At 48.9% G+C, this 12,061-nt stretch overlaps 1 long non-coding RNA gene across 1 annotated transcript; it reads left to right on the forward strand.

Annotated features, from left to right (window-relative positions):
- Positions 1-764: 764 nt before the first annotated feature.
- Positions 765-9,789, forward strand: LOC140642918 (uncharacterized). The gene is made up of 4 exons (XR_012039290.1): positions 765-1,984; positions 2,166-3,407; positions 7,670-7,720; positions 7,874-9,789. It is a non-coding gene; the product is annotated as an uncharacterized lncRNA (long non-coding RNA).
- The last annotated feature ends 2,272 nt before the right edge of the window (positions 9,790-12,061 follow it).

Raw genomic sequence — 12,061 nt, forward strand, 5'->3', positions numbered from 1 at the left:
ATAAATAGCATTTCTCAGCTTTCAGGGAACATGAGATGTCTCAAGAGGATGCATTACTGGATCATACTCAGTGTAGAGTCTGACACTTGGACCTCTCTTGTCCCAACCACAACCCTCTTAATCAGGTCGGGCAACTGACAATGATTGATCCTACTCCTGTTCCAGTCCCACCTACCCCAAAGCCAATCTGAGGAGTGGGGATCAGACAGCATGCTACAGGCCTGGTAACTCTGCTCAAGGTCACCTAGGCAGTGGACACTGGCATAAGATTTATTTATTTATTTATTTATTTATTTATTTATTTATTTATTTATTTAATTTATTTTAAATAATAAATTTATTTTTTATTGGTGTTCAATTTGCCAACATACAGAATAACACCCAGTGCTCATCCCGTCAAGTGCCCCCCTCAGTGCCCATCACCCATTCATCCCCACCCCCTGCCCTCTCCCCCTTCCACCACCCCTAGTTCGTTTCCCAGAGTTAGGAGTCTTTATGTTCTGTCTCCCTTTCTGATATTTCCCACACATTTCTTCTCCCTTCCCTTATATTCCCTTTCACTATTATTTATATTCCCCAAATGAATGAGAACATATAATGTTTGTCCTTCTCCGACTGGCTTACTTCACTCAGCATAATACCCTCCAGTTCCATCCACGTTGAAGCAAATGGTGGGTATTTGTCATTTCTAATGGCTGCGTAATATTCCATTGCATACTTATTTATTTTATTTTGTTTTTTTTTTTAAGATTTTATTTATTTATTCATGAGACACAGAGGCACAGACACAGGCAGAAGGAGAGGCAGGCTCCATACAGGGAGTCTGACGCGGGACTCCATCCCAGGTCTCCAGGATCACACCCTGGGCCAAAGGCGGCACTAAACCACTGAGCCATCTGGGCTGCCCAATTCTAACATTTGATGACAGCACAATGAATAACTAATTTGTGGTATATACATAAAATGGATCTGTCCACAGACTTGAGAATGAGCACTCTAGAACTACCTATAACAACACATCAGCTAAAAGAAGCCAGACAAAAAAATACATATGGCATAGTATTTATATGAGCATTAGCTTTGTTCCCCAAATCAGAGCATTAACCCACATATTATCTCCTGCATTTTGGAATTAAGACACCAGTGTAGGGAGGTCAGCTCTGTCCAGGACAACGGGCACTGATGAGCCAGGAGTTTTCACAGATGTGTTCTCATGAACCGGATGTGGATGATGTCACAGGAAAACAGAGACATCAGCAGAGGCTGTGACAGAAAGAAAGCCCACACCCAGAGGCCAGAAGAGGGGCTGGATTTCCTTCCCTATTTGCCTGCACTTCTCTTTTGGGCTCATTGCCACAGTGACCTCAACCCGTGCTGAGCAGAGATGTCACAAGTCTTTGCCCTCAGGAACCCATGTTCCCTGCAGAATCTCTGGGTCTGAGGAACCTGTAATGGTGAGGACCCCAGGGATGTGCTGAGAATGAAGGAGACCCAATGGGGGAGGCTCTGGGAGGAAGGATATGTCCTGGTCTCCTCATTTGGTTAGGATTTCTCAGGAAACCTGAGTTCAATTTGCTGCCTCGAATGGACACCTCACTAGGGGCAGGGGAGGGGATGTTCCCCTTCCTTTAGGGATGCTGACAATGACATCTTGACAGGCAGGACTGGCTTCCGACTGGCCACACTCTGTGTGTATCTTTGTCCTGTGAGCACCATGGTCCCACTATCTGAATAGCTTAGCCAGAGACAGAAGACAACATGACCCCCAACCTCACAGCCCTGCTCTGTCTAGGTGAAGTCTGAAGAGAGGGGGGATGCCCTAGTCTGGGAGGGGCCTGTCACATAGCCAGGCCCTGGTCTGTCAGAGACCCCAGGTTTAGGAGGCTCATGGGGAGGAGGTGTTCTGCTCAGGATTTGAGGCAAACCTCTCACAGGGACTCTCTTCCAGGCCTGACTGTGGACTCCAGGACCCGAGTGCAGGCAGGTGAGTCTGTCTCCAGGGGTCCCAGTCCCACTTCCTCACTGGGGACAGGGACCACCGATCAGGCAGGAGGCATGGAGATCAGCATCTCTGGGCTAACAGAGGGGGACTTCTAGGGGTTTGGGGCTGAGCTGGGAACTGGGAGTGGGGAGGATCTTGTGACACAGCCTCTGTTTCCTTCCAGGGACCTTCCCCAAACTCACCATCTGGGCTGAGCCGTGATCTGTGATCCCCATGGGGACAGCTGTGACCCTCTGGTGTCAGGGGATCCTGAAGGCCCAGGAATACCTCCTGCATAAACAGGGACATTCAGGGACCTGGAACAGACAGAATCCACTGGAGTCCAAGGACAAGGCCAAGTTCTCCATCACACATTTCACACATGTATATGCAGGATGATATTACTGTGTATATCTCAGTGCCACTGGCTGGTCGGAGCCCAGTGACCAGCTGGAGCTGGTGATGACAGGTGCAAGCCTATTCAGGGCGTCCCCTCCTTTCTCCAGGCTCTTCCCTCAGGAAGGGGGTCTGCTCTCAGGGTGTCGCCCTCTCACAGCCCAGCCCTGGGGATCATGTGGGGGGATCTGAGCCCCATGTAACTCAGCCCCTTCCCCTCTCCTAGGATTCCATGGCAAACCCAGCCTCTCAGCCCAGCCCTATCATGCCCTCAGGAGGAAACATGACCCTCCAGGGTCCTGTTCACGGACAGTATTTGACAGATTCCTCCTGATGAAGGAAGTAGAAGGCCAGCCCTCCTGGACTTGGGACTCCCAGTAGGCACCCATTGTGGGGGTCCAGGCCCTGTTCCCTGTGGGCCTCATAACCCTCAGCCTCACATGGATGTTCAGATGCTATGGTTATGACTGAAACACCCGCCAGGTGTGGTCACTGCCCAGTGACTCCCTGGAGCTACTGGTTTCGGGTGAGAAAGTCTGGTTTTTGTCCTATGTTTTGAAGTACCAGACAGGTTTCAGGGGCTCTATTCTCAGGTAAGCCCCAGATGTGCTGGTGGAGTGAGGGAACTACAGGGGCTCAGAGGTCAGAGACACAGAGGGTGAGGGACAGTGAGACCCAGATTCAGGATGGGAGAAGGGAGGTTTTGGGGAGAATCAGCCCCTACAATCCATGGCTGGTCTTCTCCCAGGTGTGTCAGGGAAGCCCTCCCTCCTGACCCATCAGAGCCCTGTTGTGACCTCTGGACAGAGCCTGACTCTCCAATATCAGCTACAACAGACTCACTCTGTCCAAGGAGGGGGAACATGATCTTCAGCTTCATGGCCGGCAGACCCTGGCTAGGTTCTCTGGGCAGAGTTCATCCTGGACCCAGTGAGATCCTCCCATGGGGGCCGGTATACATGCTATGGTGGACACAACCTCTTCTCACAGTGGTCAGCCCACAGTGACCCCCTGGACATCCTGGTTGCAGGTGAGGGGCCAGAAGTGCAGGGAGGGCCCCAGAATCTCACTGGTCCTGACAGAGAACCCGACGAGGTGGTGGCCAAGACCCGGGTTATGAGGTCCCCAGGTAGGGAGGAGACAGAGAGAGAGAGGGGATGGGGATGGGAGAGACTCAGAGGACACAGACATCTCAGGTCAGGACAAGGCTAGATCACCACTCACTCATCCTTCCTCTCTCTAGGACAGTTCCCCTATACACCCTCCCTCTGGGTGCAGCCAGGACCTATGGTGGCCCCAGGAGAGAATGTGACCCTGCTATGTCAGTCACAGAGCTCTGTGCACACTTTCCTTCTGTCCAAGGAGGGGGCAGCTGATCACCCCCTGCATATTAGATCAAAGTACAAAGCTGGGCAGCACCAGGCTGAATTCTCCATGAGTCCTGTGACTTCAGCCCACGGGGGGCCTACAGGTGTTACAGCTCATCTAGTGCCTCCCTCTACAACTTGTCACACCCCAGTGACCCCCCCTGGAGCTCCTGGTCTCAGGTGAGGAGCCCTGACTCTGTCCTGTCTGAGCTCCACCATCTCAGGACCCACATCTCAGGAAAGCCTGGGACAGTAACAAATATGGGGGTGTTGGGGGCTCCATAGAGGAGGGTCCAGCCCAGAAGAGGGTGGAAAGAGCCACAGCCTCCACCTGGGGCCCCCCATTCTGCAGTATCAGCAGAGGTAAGGAGTAGGGGGATGCATGAAGGGTGGGTGAGTGATGATGATTCTGAGTAGACACAGGCCTCCCACTCACCTCTTGCTGCCTCAATATCAGAGCCTGAACCATGGTGTCAGCCCCATGGACACTCCCCTAAAGAGAAGCCTCCCTGCCTGTGGGCACTTCTCTGCTGCCCCCTGGGCCCCCCATGCCCCTCGGTCCCCACCTGAGCCTGAGGAGGGGCCGTGCCTGGCTCACAGGAGTCTCTCCAGGGTTGCTGAACCCTGAATCCCTGTGAACTTGGTGTGCACTCTGCATTGTGTGTGGAAACTTGTCCAGCATCCCTGTGCCTGCTTCTCACACCATCTAGAGCAACCCCTGCACACATAATGACAGATGTGACTCATGTGACAGGGATGTCAGACTCAGAAACACTCATCCTTCTCCTGTGTCCATTGGGGTTAGATTAGATTCACATGATCCTTGTGGGGAAGACCACCTGGGAATTACCAAGTCTGAGCCCATTTCAAATGAGTCTAATTTATCTATCTCTCTATGAATCTATCTATCCACCTATCTTAAACTTTTGATAGCAAAAGTTTTTGCTATCAAAAAAAGTTTTTTGATAGTGCATTATTGATTTCTGGTATTAAACTCAGTGATTCTTCACTTATATGCACTTCAGAGCCTTTGAACTTTATTCATAACAGTGATGTCAATTCTTAGCTTGTCTGAAGAACTGCTCACCTACTTTAATACCATATTCTTAAGTTGTCTGAATAAAAGTTAGTATGTCTAAGAGAGCTCAGTCTGGGCATAGTTTATGTGCTGTGAACTCAGTCACACTCTCCCTTTTAACTATTTCTCATACGCTGCTAACTACTATCATAACCACGAACACATGGAATTTCACTTTCTCGTTTCTAAGATGTACACCTATATTTCTCACATCAAGGACAGAGTAAATCGTGCTCACATTTCACCTCAGGGACACAGGTTTATTTATACCCCAAACTTATTTTATTTCTAAGGAAAGTCTTTAAAAGTCCATAGTTATATCTACAACACCATTGATCTATGCATTCCAATTCATTTTACTGTTTCATTAGGCTTTTGTTAAAAATGTGCTCTTTTCCTGAAAGATGTACATCTCTTGAACAACTGTATTTTTTCTCCTTGGTTGATAACTATATGAGGCTCTTTACAAAGGCTTCCTGGTTTCAAGCACTTGGATGTTAATCCTACAGCATTACATATACAGTTCATTGTATTTTCTGATTTGTAGAAGCTAATATTACTTAGACTATTTGTATGAATCCTTATAATTAGGTTCGGTCTATATTTTGTTTTTCCTTTCCTTTTATTTTGTTTGCTAATTTTGATTTTCTGTTTTTTAATTTAAATTCAATTTGCCAGCATAATCCACATCGTTATTCTCAGATGTAGTTTTCATAATTCATCAGTTGCATATAACACCTAGTGCTCATCCCATCACATGCCCTCCTAATGCCCATCACCCAGTCACCCTATATCCCACCCTGTCCCCACTATCAACCCTGTTTGTTTCCCAGAGTTAAGGGTCTCTCATGGTTTGTCCTCCTCTCACACCCACACCTCCAGGACATTCTCCCTCTCTCCATGACATTTCCTTATTCACTGACCCTCTCAACCACCAATTCCCTTTCTGTTATTCCACCCCTAACTCTGCTGTCTGCAACGTCACCCTGTCAAATGTTACCTCGCATCATCCCCCTATTGGCGGTTTCTTTTGGTACAATGGCACCGTTTCTAAATCTCTCAATACCTCTGCCTCTCTCCTCTGTCTGCCTGACTCTCTGGTTCCACGATTAACTATCTATAGTCAAGCAGAAGTAGCTCTCCTCGCCAGCCCCCTGGAAAAGCAGAAACGAGTAATCTTTCTCCCACTAGTTATCAGGGTCTCCCTGGCCTCAACCCTGGTGGCCACGGGATTGGGGACAGGGGCCTTAATCCACTCTGTAGATTCCACCAGGGGCCTATCTGAAAGGCTTCAAATGGCCATCGAGGCCTCGGCAGAGTCTCTGGCTTCCCTACAATGCCAGATAACCTCATGGCCCAGATAGCTCTCCAGAACTGACGTGCCTTAGACCTCCTCACCACAGACAAGGGCGGAGCCTACATGTTTCTCAACGAAGAATGCTGTTACTAGATGTAATATCAATGAAACAGGTGTAATTGAGACCAATCTCCACACCCTAGCCAAAGTTCGTGAGTCTCTCCAAAACCGGTACCACTCCAGCAGCCCAACTACACCCCAATGGTGGCAGACCCCACTAACCACATGGCTCTTCCCCCTTCTAAGCCCACTCCTAATCATTGGCATATTATTAATGGTGGCCCCTTGCATTCTCCAATTCATCCAGAACAAATTCGTGAAATGTCTTGAGTATCTGCCAACCAACTCCTCCTACATCCCTACTCCTGTTTGCCCACTTCCGAGGGACCCCACGATGCCCCTTACTCAGCAGGAAGCAGCCAGATCTGAACTGACTCCCTATAACAACAAAAGGATCAGAATGTTGGGCCAGCGGGATCAAGGGGGATCAGGAGGCACCAACAAAATGGCAGTGGACCCCCACACCTTATTGCCCCCACCTCAGAACTTTCCCATCACCAGAAGACTGCTGGGGGACACATCATCAGGGGGAGACTGGACCTATGCAGGAAACCTGAACCATACTTTACCCACACCCCATAAGGGCATGGGCAGTTGTTGCCCCATGCCAATTTCAGCAGTAATATGCCTAATACCTATTATTCTGTACAGACATACAACCCCTTACCCTTCCCCCCTTAAAAAGCCCATTTGCACTGCCCTGGGCACAATTTCCCCAGCCCATGACTTCTCCGCTCTCTCCCTCCTCTGCGGGCCACAGAACTCGCCTGGAGCGCATCCCATTAAAAGCCTGATTAGACCAACTTTTGCCTGGCTTCTTTCATTTCATTACCATTTGGATTAAACCTGACACTATGGATCTATGACTATAGGTATTTCTAACTATATGAAGAATGAATTAATGCACATATCCTAGGATAAATAGGTATTGATTAAACTCCCGACTCTGAAGGAAGGATGCTGGTTGACACAGAGCGACAGGGACCCAGCCCCAGATATTGTCCCCTCTGTGCTCCGGACAGGAGCCCCTGACACCAGGTCTTCATCCAGGGATGCTGGGTCCTTGGATCCTGCATAAATGGGAACTCTCATCTAAAGGGATAGGAGCACATGAGGTCTTGTGCTGACTGAACAGAGAACATACAAGGACATGATGATTTCTGTGTTGTAAGGATATTTTCCTCTGTAACCCTGAGCACAGCCAGAATCTATCCAGACTGACTCAGAAGCAAAGTCTGAAATCAAGGAAAACAAGGAGGCTGAGGGAATCCACTGAGGAGAGCAGAAGAACCCCTCTAATGCAGAGAAAGGCTAGTTCAGGAACTGTAGAGAAATGACCTGATGACAAGTGGAGGGATATAGAACATAGAGCAGAGGGCAGGCTGGATGGGAGTCTCCAGCTGCTCACCATGTGCTTCCTTTCCCCCCAGGAGTAGCTGACACCGTGAGTCCACCCCACAACATGTCAGACTCCAACAGTGGTGAGTAAGATAAAGTCTCAATTATGCGACTGATGTGGAGGGTGAAGTCCTGTCAGGGGAGTGGGGGGTAAGTGTGTGTGTACCCTTGGAAGACATCCTATATCCCTTGATATCTGGGACAACCATGACCTCTGCAACCTCTCGTGTCCTCAGCCTCTGACTCCAATGATTACACAGTAGAGCATCTCATCTCCATGGATGTGGCTGCCTTCATCGTCATGGTCCTTGGCATTCTGCAACTAGAGGCTCAGCACAGCCAGAGAAGGAACCCAAGTGCAGCCAGGAGATAAACACAGGGAACAAACCCACCTTTCCTGCGGCAGAACTTTGGACATGAATGTAGTGTGCCCAGGGGGATCTGGAAGAGAGCATGAAGCTCCTGCTAGCTGAGCTCTCTGCTGAGAACACAGAGAGGGAAACATGGTTTAGAAGCCAGGAAGTGTCTGGGCTGTTCCCTGTCCAGGACTCATCTTCCATGATGTGTGATGCTGTCCCTCCTGCAATTGTTGGACGTTCTTGACTTCCCCCAGTCTTTCCTCATCCCTGTGACATGAGGGTATGTCCCACACAGCAGCTTTTGGTTCATACCTTCCTATAGCAGCATCTTCTGTTCCTATGCGTGGCATACATTTTCCTTTCCTTCCCATTTCCACATTCCCTGATGGGTGCTATTGACTTCCATCCCTGCAGCCCAAATAACAAAATCTGTCTTCAGAAGTAAATACTTGGGTGAATATTATGTCCACATTGGAAAAAAGAATCCAAAACCACTCCCTAAATCCTCTCTGGATTCATAGAACTCTTCTCTCCTCATCAGGTGATACCTGGAAGTTTTTCCAGAAATACCATCAGTTTGAGTGAATTCAGGGGCATTTGAAGTGATACCCTGGTAGTGAGCTTCTATACTGGCTCTAAGAATTCATCATTTTTAAACAGATATCATTCATGACATTTGCCTATTTCTTTGATGTAAACACTCCCGTCATGACCAACATCAACGTGTCAAGTGAAGGCACTGTGTGCCCAGGAGGGATGTCATGGATTCACCATCTTTCATGAGTGTGTTCCATCGGCTGGCACATCTCACCTGTGATCTCAACCTGTACTTGTGCTTCCTTCTATTTTAAAGATTGTTTCCATTTGAGTGTAATGACACAGGTTCAGGGAAGTTGTGATGCTGAAAACATAGTACAACTACCCGAGTGGCAAGAAAATACAATGGCAATATTGATTGTTGGAAAAAAAACTATTGTGTACTTAGACCCACAATACATTACTGATAGGAGTATAAATTGCTCCAGTGAATAAGGGGAGTAGATCAAAATTGCCTGATTAAAAGAAGGGACACAGCTCTGGCCCATGACTCCATACCTAGAGGAAATAGTGTGCATTTGCATGGTGACCCTGTGTGAGGATCATGACAAGGAGCTCACTCAATGTAGACAAAACCAACAAATAAAATGACAATTAAAGAATGCTTTGTTATGTGTATATAATGGGATATTTTATGCCAGAAAAAAACACAAACTAAAACCAAAAGCCATCAAACAGATCAAATTGGGACATCCCAGTGGTAAAATAAAGGGAAATTTTAAGAACCATGAGTGTATATTTATTCCATCACATAGGCAAAGTTCAAAAATAGAACCATTTCCTGCTTACAGAGGTGAAGTTATATTTAAGCCTCAAAGTAAAGCAAGGAAAGAATCCCATGGCCTCCCTTAGATGGCAGACTGCAAAGTGATGTTGGGAGGATTTGTTCAGGATGGAAACCACCCTGTGGAGCCCTGGCAATGTTCTCAGTGATGCTCCTCTGTCCATGCAGGGTCCAAGTGTAGTTCCTGGTAAAGAACACATTAAAGGTTACAATAGGTTGTAACCTCCACCTATTCTGCAGATACCTTAGTGAGATGGGGCTGTAGGGGCTGGAACAAACAGTCTGCACTGGACCCTGAGTATCAACCCAAGTCGCCCTGGTGCTGACACAGCCCCTACCTCACATGTTGGCACTGAGGTCCCCCCAACATAGGATCACCATCTACCTGCTGAGACTCACCCAAGTCTCCTTAGACATTGAGCCACATCCCAGGGGAGAAGCTGGGTCTCTGAACAGACACTTCAGTGTCCGGGGTGTGTGATTAGGAAATAAAACTGGGTTCCTGCGTCTGGACCCATCAATCCCCAGGATCTAAACTGGGATGTAGGTCCTTAGTGCAGAGGTGAGGCTACTTCCGAGTTGAGGCACAGGCATCTCCGATTTTCTTTGTCAACATGGATGATCAGGACCATGACGGCAGGGACTCTTATTCTGACATCCTGCTATCTGTATTTGTTTGAATTCTAACATTCCCCATGTGTTCCTATGATCTACTTTCATCTTCCCTTTTTTCTTAATATTTCTTAAATTGAAACCAATAGGGGGGGGAGGAGCAAGATGGCGGAAGAGTAGGGTCCCCAAATCACCTGTCTCCACCAAACTACCTAGAAAACCTTCAAATTATCCTGAAAATCTATGAATTCGGCCTGAGATTTAAAGAGAGACCAGCTGGAATGCAACAGTGAGAAGAGTTCGCGCTTCTATCAAGGTAGGAAGACGGGGAAAAAGAAGTAAAGAAACAAAGGCCTCCAAGGGGGAGGGGCCCCGCGAGGAGCCGGGCTGAGGCCGGGGCGAGTGTCCCCAGGACAGGAGAGCCCCGTCCCGGAGGAGCAGGAGCTGCACCGACCTTCCCGGGCGGAAAGGGGCTCGCGGGGAGTTGGAGCAGGACCCAGGAGGGCGGGGATGCCCTCGGGCTCCCTGGGACAGTAACAGAGCAACTGCGCGCCCAGGAGAGTGCGCCGAGCTCCCTAAGGGCTGCAGCGCGCACGGCGGGACCCGGCGGGACCGGAGCAGCCAGGAGGGGCTCGGGCGGTGGCTCCGCGGAGGGGGTTGCGCGGCCCCGGGAGCAGCTCGGAGGGGCTCGGGCAGAGGAAGAGGCTCCGTGCGGAGGGGGCTGCGCCGTTCCAGGAGCAGCTCGGAGGGGCTCGGGCGGCGGCTCCGCGGAGGGGGCTGCGCGGCCCGGGAGCGCGAATCCAACAGCGCAGGCTCCGGAGCACAGGGCGCCGGGACACAGCCCAGGATCCGGCCTCCTCCGGGACAGGCAGAGACCGGGAGGGCTCAGGACAGCGAGGACGCTCCTGCCCCAGCTGAGCAGATCAGCGGCCCCGCCCCGGAGCCTCCAGGCCCTGCAGACGGAGAGCTCCGGAGCTGAATCCAGGTTTCCAGAGCTGCCCCGCCACTGGGGCTGTTCCTCCTGCGGCCTCACGGGGTAAACAACCCCCACTGAGCCCTGCACCAGGCAGGGGCACAGCAGCTCCCCCAACTGCTAACACCTGAAAATCAGCACAACAGGCCCCTCCCCCAGAAGATCAGCTAGACTGACAACTTCCAGGAGAAGCCAAGGGACCTAAAGAACACAGAATCAGAAGATACTCCCCTGTGGTTCTTTTTTTTTTTTTTTTTTTTTTTTTTTTTGTTGTGTTTGGCTTTTTGATTTGTTTCCTTCCCCCACCCCCTTTTTTTCTCCTTTCTTTTTCTTTCTCTTTTTCTTCTTTTTTTTTTTCTCGTTTTTTTTTCTTTTCTTCCCTTTTTTTTTCTCTTTCACTTTTCTTTCCTTCTTTCTCTCCTCTCTTTTTCTCTTTTTCCCAATACAATTTGCTTTTGGCCACTCTGCACTGAGCAAAATGACTAGAAGGAAAACCTCACCTCAAAAGAAAGAATCAGAAACAGTCCTCTCTCCCACAGAGTTACAAAATCTGGATTACAATTCAATGTCAGAAAGCCAATTCAGAAGCACTATTATACAGCTACTGGTGGCTCTAGAAAAAAGTATAAAGGACTCAAGAGACTTCATGACTGCAGAATTTAGAGCTAATCAGGCAGAAATTAAAAATCAATTGAATGAGATGCAATCCAAACTAGAAGTCCTAACGACGAGGGTTAACGAGGTGGAAGAACGAGTGAGTGACATAGAAGACAAGTTGATAGCAAAGAGGGAAACTGAGGAAAAAAGAGACAAACAATTAAAAGACCATGAAGATAGATTAAGGGAAATAAACGACAGCCTGAGGAAGAAAAACCTACGTTTAATTGGGGTTCCCGAGGGCGCCGAAAGGGCCAGAGGGCCAGAATATGTATTTGAACAAATTCTAGCTGAAAACTTTCCTAATCTGGGAAGGGAAACAGGCATTCAGATCCAGGAAATAGAGAGATCCCCCCTAAAATCAATAAAAACCGTTCAACACCTCGACATTTAATTGTGAAGCTTGCAAATTCCAAAGATAAGGAGAAGATCCTTAAAGCAG

Source organism: Canis lupus, chromosome 1 (genome assembly GCF_048164855.1).
Source record: "Canis lupus baileyi chromosome 1, mCanLup2.hap1, whole genome shotgun sequence".
Lineage (NCBI taxonomy): Eukaryota > Metazoa > Chordata > Mammalia > Carnivora > Canidae > Canis > Canis lupus.